This window comes from Anopheles darlingi, chromosome 2 (genome assembly GCF_943734745.1).
Source record: "Anopheles darlingi chromosome 2, idAnoDarlMG_H_01, whole genome shotgun sequence".
Lineage (NCBI taxonomy): Eukaryota > Metazoa > Arthropoda > Insecta > Diptera > Culicidae > Anopheles > Anopheles darlingi.
The window spans coordinates 75,428,557-75,444,368 of NC_064874.1; the positions used below are offsets into that span (position 1 = coordinate 75,428,557).

The 15,812-nt window shown below is 46.7% G+C and overlaps 1 protein-coding gene across 2 annotated transcripts in view; it reads right to left on the reverse strand.

The window, feature by feature from the left end:
• Positions 1–15,138, reverse strand: part of LOC125949667 (uncharacterized) — a 31,345-nt gene extending 16,207 nt beyond the window's left edge. For both annotated transcript variants that reach the window (XM_049676928.1, XM_049676929.1), the window contains exon 1: positions 14,772–15,138. The gene's annotated coding sequence lies outside the window, so the exon portion shown is untranslated. The remainder of the gene's footprint in view (positions 1–14,771) is intronic.
• Positions 15,139–15,812: the final 674 nt, after the last annotated feature.

Sequence of the window (15,812 nt, forward strand, 5' to 3'; positions counted from 1 at the left end):
TGTTTCACTGTAGGGTTCAACACCACTCATCATTAAAATTTTAATTGATTAACAAACAGAACGATCCATACACCCCGAAAATACTCCCAACCGTGTTGTCGGTTGCTACTGTGTTTGTAGTAGTTGACGATTCGTTAAATGCTCTGCGGCTAAGCATTCGTCGATCTCAAATGGTGCCCATTCATCCTCCAGTTGGTATGCTTTTCGCGGTTTCACTTCAGTTAGCAAACCAACAAAGTCATAACTTCTGACAGCTTCACAACCACAACCACGAAACCGCGATAGAACCAGCGCGCGCTTCGAGTCCGCAAAGCTGGCCAGCCGGCCATGACATTTGCGTGTTTTCCCGATGGAAAACCACTCGGATCGGTCCTCGGATTGGCTTGTCAGCTGCCGCACGGAACGCACCTCGAAGGTCGAAGATCTACCTGTTTACCTCGACGTTTGCGAGGCTTTAATATGCTGCTGGCTCGCTGGCGCGCGTTGTTGCCATCGGAGTCAACGCTTGTTTCCTAGAGCTAGAGGTTTCTATTGATTTTACAATCAATTTACCGCCCGGCAAGCTCACGTTAATCCGACAGAGACACGGCGCCACGGGCCCTGCGCGTTCCCTGGGGCTGATGAGCTTAACGAGAAGCGTAAATCGGCTAACGTTTGCTGGCTCCCGCAGAATGGGCAGATTAATAGGACCAAATAAGTTAGAACCGTAGGGCAGCAATGCCTGGCAGGCCGCACGGTTCCCTGGTCCATGGTGCAACGAGGCTCGAAGCAGCGGAACGGAAATGAAGGGAAATGACGCGAAGCGTTAGAACAGTCCCGGAGCACCGTCGTTCCTCATTACACTCGAGAGCCTTCATGGGTTGTCATCGGATTTAGGTCCTCAGCGGCTCCGTCATCGGTTACGGTTACGGGGGGTGGGCGAAGAGGGTGAAAAGTAAACAATATTGATGGCGGTCCTTACGCCGGCTTCCGGGGAAATCCTAAACGGAAAGAGGGAAAAAATGTACGCAGAGTCTCGCGGCTATCAAACTGCTTGGCAATTTCTGGTGGACTGCTCGTGAGTGGCCCGTGAGCTGTGCGCCATTAAAAGGGGTTTTCGGTGGTACCGCTTTGTGATAACAGCAGAATGGCGTCAACGATTCCAAGGATTTAACTCGCGAATCGCTTATTGACGGCAGCAAATGGTGCGTTGGTGCGAACTCTCAAAGATGAAAGGAGCTTGAGTTGCTGCTGCTGCTGCTGCTGCTGGAAGATGCCGTGAAATTGGACGACGACCGTGTGTTCGTCTGGCGGCTGTTACCCGCTTATGGTGCCCAATTCCGATGGCGTCACGACGTATACCACCAACCATCCCTTCTCCAAACCCAGACGAGTGTGTGTTTGTGTGGAAAGAAAACGGAAGGCAGAAAATCCATTTCACTTGATATCGAATCGATCATCTCGTTTGCGCCACGGATTAGAGTGGCCACGCGGTGTGCGAGATTCCATTACACAAGTATGTTTGATTTGCACACTAATGGAATATCTCTACAATGCAGAGCGTTATGCGCAGTCCCGTGGCCGTGAAAGGTGAGCAAACAAACCACCAACCCATCATCCTTTTGCAGTAGCGTTAAGCGAAGGGAGCAAATCATAAACTTCCAAAGTACCCTTTTTCGTGGCAGCGATTTATGAGTTTGATTGTGTAGAAAAGTGACACCCGACAGCACCTCGTTTCAAATCGAAAGCATAAGGCTCCGCGTGGTGGTGGTGGTGCGCTCCGTGAGAACAAGCTCTTTGTCATCGCAATTCTCAATTCCGGATGGCTATTCGTGAAACGGAACCGGCATGATCGATTGTTAATGTGCAACGAACGGTCATTTATCAACCTGGCGACCAAAACAGACGGCATGCCTGATGGTCTGACTGTGCCTAGTGTGGGTTGGGCTAGGTTTCCGTAACGCATTTCTGTTAAAATGCCAAAAACATGGCGTTCGATGTTGAGATCGAATGCTTACAAACACGCATGATGCCATGATGCGAGAGATTGGACACGTTTGACGCCAGGATTTGTCGTTCAGGTCACTCCTCGACCTCGTCCTTTCTGCTGCTCCCACGGGGCGAAGAACAACATGGCGAGTGCACATAAACCCTTCGATTACATTACATTCAGCGAAGGCACAATGTTTGCCGTTGCTGCCGCAAATGCTGCGCCACAGAGTTTGCTGTTTGACTCTCTGTAATGGCGGTGTGCCCAACTGTAGCTCAACAGAGCACAACTGGAGAAGGCTCAGTTCACCGGAGAACAATTGTTTGCTGTCTGATTTGGGGGGCCCTCTAGCCGATTTGGCGAAAACCCTATTTAAACAGGTGCTCCAGAAGGTCACCTCATGTGTCTATGAGGGATTCGTTTATGGACCAACTGTTACCGTGACCCTTTGTGGGGTTGCTGCTTCTGCTGGATAACTCCCTCTCGCCAACTTTTTGTCCCCTCACTCGACACATAACCTGTACATCATGTACGATCGCAGGTAGTGAGCCCAGCTGGTGGGAGAGCACATTATTTGCTTTCCCCCCTTTAGTACATGACTTGTTCCATCGTAGGGGGAATGGTTTTGCACCCTATAAAGAGATTGTATGGGAGCATTGCCGACACAACAAGCATAACATATGTCGATATGAACGACTGATGATGCCCTAATGCATATTCTAAAGTCTCTCAAACGCACAGCGGATAAGTGCCTCGAAGCTGGTCATGTTGTGGCCAAGAAACATGGATTCACATCGTCCTCCCCCCTCAAACCAGACAGACCAGCATCGGCTTTAAGCCACAGCTGCCGCACGTAATCAGCGATGGTTTTTTTTTTTTTTTCCGAAAATTACGTTTATTCTGATAATAATTGATAGTAATCGAGGTTGATTTACAATGGGTTCAGCTTTTGCTTCTCCTCATTAGTTGTGTTATAAATGGGTAACCCGAGTGAATTGTTGATTGTACTATAACTTGAGTGGTGTTGGATTTTTGACTGGAATTGTTATCCTGTCTTATTGTTTCCGTCCTATTTTTCCTGTATAATCTTATTTCCTACCCTTCCCCCATTATGTACATGGAATAAAAGCTGATTTACCTAAACCTATCTCACCTAAGCCTACTCTACTAATTAAGCTATGTACATGTGTCATAGGAGACGTTTTTTCAATTCGGTGTTTCTTACGCAATCAGACCAGTACTTCTTGTTTATTTTTAAAATGTGTTTTGGAATTTTTTCTACTTCGGCTAGATTATGTACTTTATCTGTGCTATGCCAGGGGGGCAGGTTGAGTATTATTTTCAGAAATTTGTTTTGAATTCTTTGCAATTTAAGTTTGTGGGATTTTGCACTGCTAGTCCAGATGGCGGAGGCATACGTAATGGTGGGTCGGATAATCGACGTGTAAAGTAGTAACTTGTTTTTCCTATTAAGTTTAGATCTCCTATTAATTAGGCTATAGAGTATTTTTAGATGTGTTTCGCATTTTTGTATTGTTTTGTATATATGTGTTTTATAGGATAATTTCTTATCTAAATGGAGTCCTAGGTATTTAACTGATTCCTTCCATGGAATGTCTGTGTTATTAATTTTTGTGCATCTGTTTGGTTGGCGACTTTGGCTGGTTCTACGAGTGAAGAAAATTGCTTCGGATTTCTCTGCATTTATTTGCATCTTCCATTTTTTGCAGTATTTTTCGTATTTTTTGAGGCTATTGTTTAGGTTTTTTGTTATAGCATTGGAAATAGTGCTGGAGGAGCTTATTGCTATGTCGTCTGCATAGAGATATTGTTTACATTTCTTTTGAGTAGGAATGTCGGAGATGTAGATGTTGAACAGTAATGGAGAGAGAACACTACCCTGCGGTACTCCTGCATCTGGTGTGTAGATGTTAGAGCTTGAGTTTCCTATGAATACCTGATTTTGTCTGTTTTTAAGGAATGAATCTATTAATTTAACGATGTTCTGTGGGAATTTTAGTTTGGACAATTTATATATTAAACCGTTATGCCAGATTGTATCGAAAGCTTTCTCGCTATCTAGTAGGACGAGTCCTGTGGATTTTTTATTTTTTAAGTTTGATCGTATATTACTGGTTAGCCTGTGTAGTTGATGGGTGGTTGACAGTGATTTTTGGAAGCCGAATTGGGTAGGTTGGATTATGCAGTTATTGCTAGTGTGTTCGTTTATCCTATTGGCTATTGTTTTTTCGAAAATTTTTCCCAGGCAGCTGAGCAAGCTGATGGGTCGGTAGTTTTGGGGGAGGCTATGGTCTTTACCCGGTTTGGGGATTGGGACGATTTTTGCGTGTTTCCAAGCATTGGGGAAGTAGCCTAAGTTTAGACAAGCATTGAAAATGTGTGTAATTTGGATTATAGCTTTGTTGGGTAGATTTTTGATACTTTTGTTGTTGATATTGTCTAAACCGGTGGATTTTTTAGTTTTCAGTTTTTTGATAATGTTTGTGATTTCTATTGGTTTGATCAGAAGGGTTGGGGGGAGTGATTCTTGGCTTGAATTTTTTAAACTTTGGGCCGATTCTTTCACTGTTTTTTCCATGGCGCTCTTTAAGTTTGTTGTTATTTTATGGGAGTGTTTAAAGTGTGAGCTTATAGCTTCACATTTTTCTTCTGCACTCATTAGGACTTCATTTCCATTCGTTTTTAAGGGAGGAATGGTTTGTTTTTGTTTTTTTAGATTTTTAACTATTTTCCACAGGGTTTTGTTGCTGTTGTGTTTGCTGTTGATGTTCGATAGTGTTTTGTCCCAGTTTTCATTTCGCAATGTATTTGTTTCTTCGCTAATCGTTTTTTCGAGTGAAGTATAAAACAATTTCGCTTGTTTGTTTCTACGGTTTCGTTGCCAAATTCGTCTGTACATATTTTTGATTTTGATCATTGTTTTTATGTTTTCTGGGAGTTTGATGTTATACTGTCCTGGTGTGATGAGTGGTATTGATTTATTATGGGCACATTGTATTGTTGTTGTGAGTGCTTTTATCTTCCGGTCTATTTGCTGGGTGGTGTCTAGGGTGTAATGGTTCATGTTTTGAACATTTACCTCACGGTTTATGTGTTCTCTGAACTGTTTCCAGTTTGCTTGGTTATAGTCAAACAATTTTGTAGAAGGTTTTTCTGTAGCAGTTGAGTGGTTAATGTTGAAGGTGACTGGCTCATGGTCGGATGAGAGTTCTGCTATTGTAATTGGTGATGAAATTTCATGATGGCCGTTTGTGATGATTAGGTCTATTGTTGAAGGTGAGAATTTACTGCATGTGGGAAAGTGAGTGGGTGTCTGTGGGTGGTAGATAGCGAAGGTGCCTCTTTGGCTGAGTTCAAAAAGGGTCTTGCCTGCACCATTTGCTGTTTTGCAGTTCCACATTCGATGCCGGGCGTTAAGGTCGCCACAGATGAAGTAGCTTTGGTTTCTATTCGTCAGTTTCTCCATGTCACTTTTGAATTTTTTGAGGTCTCTGTTGCCTCCCGGGTGATATGCTGCTGTGATGATGATGTTTCCTTGTTTCGTTGCTACAGAGATACCGATGGCTTCTATAGTCGCTAATTTGAGGTCAGGTAGTATTGTGTGTTTAATTTCGCGACGCACCAGGATACCCACTCCTCCTTGGCATCCGTCAGTTCTGTCTTTTCTGTGTAGAATGTAGCCTGGGATTGTGAATTTAATGTCAGGTTTAAGGAAAGTTTCAGCAACTGCCAAGATATCTATTTTGTTGCTATTTATAAAGTGGATTATTTCTAACTTTTTGTTGGAGATGCTATTTGCATTCCAGTGGCAGATTTTTAAATTGTTTTTGGAATTATCCATTGTATTCATTTTTGACAGTATTTTTGAATGATTCTAAAGATGACCATTATTTGGTCTTCTTTGGTCCTGCACTTTTTGAGGCAGGTAAAAGTTTCTTGTACTATTTGTACGATCTCTTCTTGATCGAAGAGCACCTCCGTATCAGGGCTGCTTTGCTGTCGCTGTGTTTGTGTCGGTGCGTAATTCTTGCTCCAATCGTGGATGTTCTGGTGGGAATTGCTACTTACGTTAGGAAGCAGTGGGAAAGAGCTGAGATCCACTGAAGGAGGAGGTTTTTTATTTGGTTGTTTTTTGGTTTGTGGTTTTGGACCCTGTGTGGGACGAGCAGGGCATTTACTAAAAGTAGCAGGATGGTTACCATTGCAGTTTGCGCATTTCAGCAGTCTCGCTGGGATAATGCCCTCTACTCTTGCTGGGCTGTCGTTAAGGGGACAATCCTTGGATGGATGTGGCTCTGCGCATTTAACGCATTTCTGTATGGAGTGGCAATTGTTTGCTCCATGGCCGTATTTTTGGCAGTTTTTACACTGCATAGGGCTGCTGTTTTTAGAGTAGTAACTCCAAAATACGCGGCAGTGCAGGAGGAATTTTGTTTCCCTCAGTGTTTGTAAGTTTATGGACCCCTTGGGGAAATGTAGCAACAATGTAATCTGATCGTCGTAACGCTTGTGCTTTATCGTTAGCTCCTTGATGCTTGAAGGGAAGATGCTCAAAGATCTGAGTTCCTCTTCAAGGTCGGCTGAGATACTTTTGCACAGCCCCTGTAGCACTACTTTAGTGGTCTTTTCATCTTCCGGTTGGAAGGTGAAGAAATTGGACTTTTGTGATGTTAGCTTCTCCATCACCGCTTTGTAATCTTTTTTGGTATTTGTAAATACCGCAATCCCATTTTTGGTGAATTTGGTGGTGTAATCCACTACACCAGCACTTATAATCTTTTTGTGCACGTCTCCCAGTGCAGAGCTCTCCACGATGATCGGTGGCTGCTTTGTAGCGCGGTTATTTACCGTTATATTCCGAGCGGTCGGCGGATTTTGGATATCGTCAGCCAGTATCGCAAATTGATTGGCCGATGCGATGGTGTTTGTGGCGCTGTAGGCAGGTTGGCTTCCTACCTGCGTTGTGCCGGCTCGTAGCTTTTTTGGTGCCATTCTCACCAATGCCCTCTTTCGTTTTGGTGCCATTTAAGCCAGACACCAGGCCAGTTGCTTTTTCTCTCTCACTCTTCGGTTTGAATCGCTCACTTTTAACTATGATAGGTCTTTACCTCACGACGGCTGATAACGAACTGATCAGCGATGGTGTATTGCATCCCCATGACTACGAAGGACGCAGGTTTGGCGCTGTAATTGATGCAATATGTTCTCCCGTACGCCCTCTTCTAACAACATCTTCCACCACAACAACCTCGTTGCACACACAACACGATGGAAACAGGCGCTAGCCACGTGTACCACAGCGAGACGGTTCGATGTTCCCCACCCCCCCAACACGCTCAAGTGGACAGGCAAAGGATGATCTATTGAGTAAACCTCTCCAGTGGGTCTGCCTGTGTGTGTATGCGCGCGCGCCTTTGGCTTGTCTTGAGTGGTTGGCAAGAGGCACACCGAGGGTGGGATCGCATCATGGTGCTCGTTTGTCATGCACGACAGCATTCCGGCCGGTCTGCCCGGTAGGTGGCAGAGTTCATCCAACATCCCCGGAACAGTCCGGAAAGCTGAAATGTCAATAGCAACGCCATCCGGAGAAGGATAGCGCGGTGATGGTTTTGCTGGAGAAATTGGAAAGTTCAACCCAACCCGGGACCACCCGGAAGAAACAGCAGCTGTCATTGGCAGCACCGTGGTGCAGTAGAACTGCAGCTGCGCTCAACTCGAGAGTGGCTTTAACACCGCAAAACGGGCCAATAGAGCGGATCGGTGTGTGAAGGAACGGTCACGGAAATTTCTTTTGTCTGCCATCGAGGGGGTTTGGTGTTTTTTTTGGTTGGTTCAAAAATGTTCCTCCGCAAAGTCACGTTGCCAGAGCAACCAACTCAGGAAGCCGAACGCAACAGACTGATGGTCCCATTCGAGGCTGTCACGTGGCCGTAGCATTCTTATTATTTTTTTTCCGTTTTAGAGATCTAAATTTATGGCCACCGTTTACGCCAGGGGATGGCTATTGTCAATCAACCCGTCAATCAAACGGTTTCAGAGAGGGGCCACCCACACACACACTCTCTCATGGAATGCTTTAAAAGCAAATTTCCCCAGCGAATATGCGTCCTCGACGAATTACGACGCGCGCGATGAGGAATGAGGGGCAAGACCCGGCCGAAAAGCAGTGACCGAACCCCCCCGTTGACTTTCGAAGCTCATCTTGTTGTTGTTTTGTTAAATGAAAGACTAATGACTGGCTGCTGATACTAGGCCCAGGCATAGGATCATCAATTTTCACTAGCGCAGTGAGGATGCTAGCAGCTGCCACAACAAGCTTCCCGGAGGCGGATCGGAGGATTCACTAATGTGATGTCGGGGACGGTGTGCAGTGGCGGATGTCAAAAGTCGTTCAACCGTTACTGACGCACCCGGAACTGGTGCTACATCGGATGCAAATTGCGTCGTCAAAAGTGTCGTAATCCGAGGGGATGTTGTTTTGTGATGCTCGTCTCTCTATGGCGGTCCATTGTCGGCGGCCGGGCTACTAACCATATCATTTCTCCGTAATTTCCACCTCCAATCCGTGGCTTGTTGTTTACTTCTCCCGGGGGAAATCTACGCCTACACGCCTGGATGCTCGCTTCCACTCTCCCTGAGAAACGTTTTCCAAGGTCACTGAAGGTGTACACGATTCGTTAACACCATTTCCGGAAGGTGTACAAGCGACATTCACCACAGTGTAGGTAGAAGTGTGGCACACAAATAATGCTGAATGGAGCGGCTTTCACAAACCATCCTGGACCGGAATCGGGATGCGGATACAGTTTCCTGAATTTTCCCGAATAGGAATTCATAAATCCAGCCTCGGTACACGGCAGCACGCGCATGTTTCTGCACTTTAGTTCCTACTTCACAGAGCCTTCAGGAGGACCTTAAGGATGCTTCACGATTCCCAGAGCTCTCGTTCCCTCCATCTGCCAACCAATTCAAGATGATATCCGCTGGACAGCAATAAGTATTACCGTTGAAGTGGCACTAGCACCGTGTCTGACCTACAGGAGCATGAAGAGCAAGGCAAGGTACGGCACAGACTTCGACGCATCCCTGAAAGCATCCCTAGACACGTTCTGTACGAGGTGGTTGTTACCGTCTCTTAACTCAACCTTGCGCTTCGTTCGTGTTTCTCGTCATCCATGATGATTGGCATCATTCGTACGATTGTCTGGATGGCCAACGCGGGATAGCAACGCTCGTATTGTCTACGAGCATTGCAGCTGGGCCACCGTATCCTGCGACCAGACAATAAGGAACGTGCGGTTCAACATTTTAATTTGCGGTAAATTTCTTTCTCAACCTTAAATACCGTCCGGCTAACCATGCTTTTCGATAGGATATAAACATTCCTCCGGACAAATCCGCTGAGGATTGAGCTGAGCCTTTATGCCAACTAATCTCCAACCTAATCTAACTTATACCACTCGATGCTATGCAGGAAAACAAACACAAAACCGACTGGCATTACCAAGGACTTAAAACTCGTCAACAGCTACCCTCTCGCCATTGGCAATCGGCGGACGAACTCGCGGACTTTGTAATGAAGAGGGTGCGTGCCCGATGGCCAGTGCGTGCACGGCGATACTTTGGGGAGCCCACAGCAGCTCCACGGTCTCTATGGAGCTTTTACACGGCACACGGAGACCCACCAGCCGGTTTCCGTTGCAATGCTCCACAGGTTGCCTCCACAATAGCGCCAGTTAGAGCGCCGGTCAGACCAGGCAAATTGTGCCACTCATTGGGCGTCTAGACTGGCTTGGCTTAGGGTTAGGATGCTGACGTGAGCGGGCCACGGAGAGGATCTGGGTTTCAAGTTAATTTGATCGAAATGTGCTCATGTCGGTGTGTGTGTGTGTGTTGGTTGCTTTGTTGTAAAACGGCTAACTCGTTCCAGGCGCCACTCTTGTAGCCGCGAAACAAGCAGTCCTTCATAGTGCAAGTTAGCATTACGCGCACCGAAGGCACAGGAACGGCTCAGCGGTTTTTATTTCCCCATTTTTTCCCCGTCCCCGCTCATCCATTTGTATCGCGCAACCGGTTTTCCCGGGCCCGCGAGCAGGGCACAAGGGAAAACTTCTTGGGCTTGGCTTCGCGGTGCTTACACAAGAGGTAAATGGAGCCATCGTGCCCCGCGAATGGGCCGCGCGCGCTCGAGAATGAGGCTCCATTGTAGTCGAGCTACATTAACCCATCCTATTCTGGTGAAACATGTAATTAGAAGACTCCCTCTGGGAGGGAGAAGGGGCACCATTGAGGCGTACCAGTTTAATGCAGCATTGCTGCTACTTTTACTGAGAAGTATCGCGGTGAAAAGGTCCGCGGACCGCGAATGGAAGTTAGATTACGTTTTGAAAGCAAATAAAACGAAAACAGGTTTCTCAAACGAACGTTTGCGTTGTGAGCTGATCCCTGCTTTCGATCGATAACTCACGAAATGAATGAGATGAAGCTTTCCATTTCGTTGGTTACCTCTTCACAAGGATTAACAACGCACGAAACAGAACGGATAAACCAGAAGGAAGCTGCTCACAGCTGGTGTGAAAAATGCCAATACGACGGTTCGGTGGACTGGCGATGGATACTTCCTGCCTCCTGATCGGTGAGCCTCGGCGATAAGCGAGCTCGAACTAATTTCATTACGCTCCCACTTTACGCTGTCACAAGTCCAATTTGTGCCGATTGCTAGCGCGCCAGTCCCAGATTAATGGCACCGATTGAATACCGTGCCGTGTCTGTATCCCTGCCCATTAGCTGCATCTTTCTGGTCCGCGTTTTCCTCATTGCAAATCCTGCTGTTCTGCGGCTGTTCGGTTCGCATTTCCGCCAATCGATTGCGCAACGGATTTCGCACACCATCGACTACACGTGCCGCGGGATTCGGGGGACGGTTTCTCATTTGCAAAGCGCTACCGGCGCTGGTATATGGCCGATGTGGCCTGTAAAAAGGTAATGCTCGTGGTAATGGATGGCAATTTCATTGGCCGCCAGCACGTTGTGTGGTCCGTTTCAGGTTATCATAATGAATATGGTTGTAGCTCTTCCCACGCCCCTTGGGGTAAGTTGTAATTCGTTAAGTGAAGCTCGGATGAAATGAGGCCAACCGAGTGACATCTCCTGCATTGAGAATGTACCTAGATTGATAGAATTCCAGCTCCAATCGACGAAACGATGCTGTGGTGTGCTGAGTGAAGGCATGAAGTGCCTTTTCCATGAAAATTCTACACGTCCAACACGAAGCGACCATATTTTCTAAGCGTCAAGTAAGGAAGCATTGAATACACGCCTAAAGTGCATCTCGGTTGCGCCATAATGCGTTGAAGCGTGAAGCAGGACGTGACCGGCATTTCACCGCCACTTCAACACTGCTTACAGCTTTGTCGGCTCTACTAACGACGACAACTACAGTGGATGGCATTTCGGCATTCATTCCCACTTCGAGATTCTGCTCGAGACGGCTCTTAGTCTTTCGAGCTCCGGGCCTGCGTTAATTAAAATCTTTCCGTGCACAGGGAAAACGTCGTCCAAATGGAATCCTTGCACGCCATCAGCTTTCCCATCATTAATAACTTTCGGTCAAAAGTTGTGAGTGATACAAATGGAGTTCCAATAAAGTTGAACCAAAACCGAATGAACATCGAAATCGAATTATCGCGAACTCGTGCCGAAAATCGTTGCCAGGTCTGTCCGATCCACTAGGATCGGATTTTCCATCCGGTTCCGTAATGGTGTTCACAACTCCACCTTCGGCGGGAAAGTTTGATGAAATCCATCCTGATGCTTCCAGCTGTTAGCGATAGAAACCGTTGAGGCTGGGTTTAATCCAATATTCGCACAACGACAACCTCATGATGGAACCTTCCATCATGTCATTTACGATTCACGACGAACTGTCGTGAGTTCGCGATGTTTCAAAGCAGTAGATGCAGTCTATTGAATGGTAAACCTCTTTTTCAACAACACACCTTCCCGGTAGCTCGTGATAACGAACCGATGTAGCAGATGGAGATGTGTTGTGGTTCATGCAAAATAGAGATACATTTCGGTTTCCAACCATCGTGAGCGCGCAGCGTGCACAATGTAGTTGTACCGGAGTAGACTACATAATGTAGAGGACTCTCTTCTTCGTCCTACACTTACAAAGCTAACGATATGGAAATGGGCTTCGAGGCGAGACGAGGTGAGGCGATACGATGCTTGAAAAGGTTATACGACGCTACAAAAGGTCATCGGGCAGAGCATGTTTCGTGTAAGTTTGTGTGGATTTGATATTTCTAAAACGAATGAGCACGTCGTTAACTGTAATTTGCTTATTATAATCAAAGCACGACTCAAACTCCTGCAGCATACCAGTGTTGTTGCTCTCTGCGGTCGCTGTAAGTAATGCGTTTCTTCCTTCTTGGATGAAAATCCCTCTTCCACCCGACTGGTTCAACCTTTTCCAGATAACGGATGTGCCCCTGGAGTGCTTCCATTTTGTAAGCTCTATGATAATTTATGCGCTACACCGCAGGCTGCCGGTGAGCTTACGATACGGCCAGGACATTGTAGAGTGCTTTCGCCCCGTGCATGTGGAAACTATGTAACGATGCCCAAACTATGTCGAACGAAGGTGAACAAATGTATGCGAAAGATAATGGAAGAAGCCCGTTTTATGCACAGGATAGCAGGATACCCGTACAAGACAATATAACTTTGCTATTTTTCAATTACTTCGCATAAGGCTAATCTGGTAGCAAGTATAGAAGTTACTGCAGCGATGAGCATGCAGCATCAATAAGTGTTTAAACAAGTGTAAATGATCAAAAGCTATACTACGTGTACACAATATGTTTCAGAGCATTTTAGTCACGAATTCCATCCCCATTGAGTGCGTTTCGTCCTTCACAAACAATGGTTCCGTAGTAAATACAAATACAATCCTCCAACGAAGACCATCGTCTCGAGAGGCGGGAGCATAACGGGCAATGCGAACTTTGCTTCCAACAATCGAGGGTCAGCACGGTTTTTGGTGTGCTTTGGAAATCCGTGGATTGGATGTTGGATGCCCTACGGATACCCTCCCGAACAGGCATATTCCATTCCGTCCATAACATTTGGCAGAAAGTTTTCATCCAATTTTCGAACCAACTTTTCCCGCTTTCCCGCAATTCCCCACCGGTTTTATGCGTGATCACTTAGCTGATGAGGGCCACCAATAGGCTGTTGTTGCTGGAGAAAAGTAAATACCGACCAAACCATCGGCCCATGAAACTGCTGAAGGAAGCTACTCCAAGCAATGAAGGTAAGCATTAAAAGCGAAAAGTGGATACCGAGTTTGCTTGTTTGATGCGGCACTCGCCTGCATACCGAACCTGACGAAGGAAAAATCATTCCAACAATACGATGAGTACACATGGTGATTGTGCTGCTAATGCTACAACATTGAGCAACGGATTTGCTGTTATTCAGCGGATTCGGTACGCGTCCTTGATGGCCTGTACTCGTGACACACTTCCGGCGCTCCGGAGGAAGTGGTTTGGGCCACAGCAAACAAACACACTAACGCCGGTTCGCTTTGGCTTCATTATCGCCAGATGTGTGAGAAGAACGTGAGCGGCTTTTAGATGTTGTTTAATAAACGAAAGATGTGGGAAAATGGTGGCTCATGCTCCGAGGAAATCTTTATCCCCGCCACAAAAGAGCAAGGAATCTGCAAAGGTCGCATAAAATCGTGTGCGTGTGTTTATTAAGGCACCAGCTAAGGTCGCTCAATTCATAATCATATTCTTTTGCGTAGTTGCTCTCCCGGTTTTACATTTTAACGGCATATTAATAACCATATGGAAACGAGCTGGAAAGGACAGCAAAGGACGAATCGATCCACAAATATAACAAAAAGACAATGTTACCAGGAACCGGGTCAGAATTTTGTTTACGAGTGCTTTTTAGTCCGTGCCTTTGTCTCAGCTGACTGAATTCCAAAGAAATGCTGCTGGTGACGGAAAATTCTTGGCCATAATTTTCCACCGTCTGCCTTTTTCGCATTGTGAGTTCAGCGAAGCGGTGTCGAAAGGGTGGGAAAGGGTGTCGTTCTGTTTCGATTAATGTCGTGCTGTTTCATTCTGGCTCGTACCCTTCAATGCACGAACATTGGCAAAATGGCACGCCGAATATTGGGCGTCCTGCGTCCGCGTAACTCCTGCGATAATAGGTTACCGCTCGTAGGGTTCCCCATCGTTTATGCTCGCTCTCCGGCATTCTCACTCGTGACAGATCGTTGGGATGGGGGGGCGCCATCCTCGTCACCATCCTGAATGCCATTTTTTACCTCCTCTCTCTCTCTCTCTCTCTCTCTCTCTCTCTCTCTCTCTCTCTCTCTCTCTCTCTCTTTCTTTCTTTCTTTCTCTCTCTCTCTCTCTCTCTCTCTCTCTCTCTCTCTCTCTCTCTCTCTCTCTCTCTCTCGTTCCTTGTTTTTCCCTCTCATGCTCTCAGTGGCTCGCGTATTCAAAGACTGCTTTGCGATAGGCTAAACGGCAAGTTTATTGACCTATATTTCCACGCCAGCTATGATGGACAAGGAGGGGACCGTCGTTTATAGCGCTGGTTTCAAGAGTGGCAGGAGCTGGTACCGTCATACAAGCCAAGGATCCCGGTGGGAGAGTAAAGGCCAGTGAGGCGTATAATATCGGGATGAAAATGATTCATGGTAAAGGAAAGCGCAGGACACGAAGGAAGCGACTGAAACTCAATACACATTCATTCTCACCGCTTTGTGATGGAGTGGAAAACGTGCCCTCCCAGATCCTACGCCACCGGGTGGGTTGTAATTATTCGCCCGTCCTAGAATGCGAGAAGGATGCGGTTCTTCGCTGTTCTCCGGCCAACCGCTCGGTGCGCTTACAACAAAGAGAAGAAACAGCCCTAGGAGAGAATGGGATTGCACAGCAGCACAGAGTGAAACAGGGAACTGTGCCAAACACACCCGAACACACACACACACACACAGGCACACTCTTTCACATACAGCTTCAGTACACTATTTTCCAGAAAGAATCTTAGGAATGAGCAATTTTCACTGGTTCTTCGTTTCGCTTTTCCGATTGGCCGGAGCGCATGGCTGATGCAATTCTATCTAACTATCGAGCACACTTTGGACATGGAGAATGCACTTTAACTTTTCAACGAGCAAATAGTTGAAACTTGGATCTTGGAAATTCCAAACAAAAAAGAGAAAACAAAGGGAACTGCACTGCACTTTTCCGCCGGACTCGTCGTCCACTTGCCCACAAACAATAACACGACCGAACGGCGACAGGACACTACCATTGGCAAGGTGCGTATTCGCACGTAAACAGCTCTACCTCACGGCGCAGGCACAAACACACACACACACGGTAAGCACGCGATTGCCCGATTTGCGGACGACATCCAAAAAAGGACGCCCCTGGGTTGTCCTCACGCGCAGTACGGTCGAACACTGTCCCCGCAAAAGGAGGTTAGTGGAGTGGTGGGGGTTGTCGGTGTTTGGTTTTCCCTTCTACTCTGCTATCGGAACTTTGGTGCTTCCGTTCGTGGGGCAGCTGACAGAATTTTCCTATCGAAGGAGCTGACCGCCCTCCTGGGGTTTTTCTTCTCTCTGGGCACTTTGAGGAGCGGCGTAACCGTAGATGGAACCGTCGCCCATCGTATGAACGGTGTGTGTGTGCGCGCGTACACGGATTCCTCTTTCTTTTATGTGTTTGACGGCCAGTTTTTCACTGAGTTTTTCCCACGGAACTGTTCCCCAGCACGGAATGTCTAGCACTTT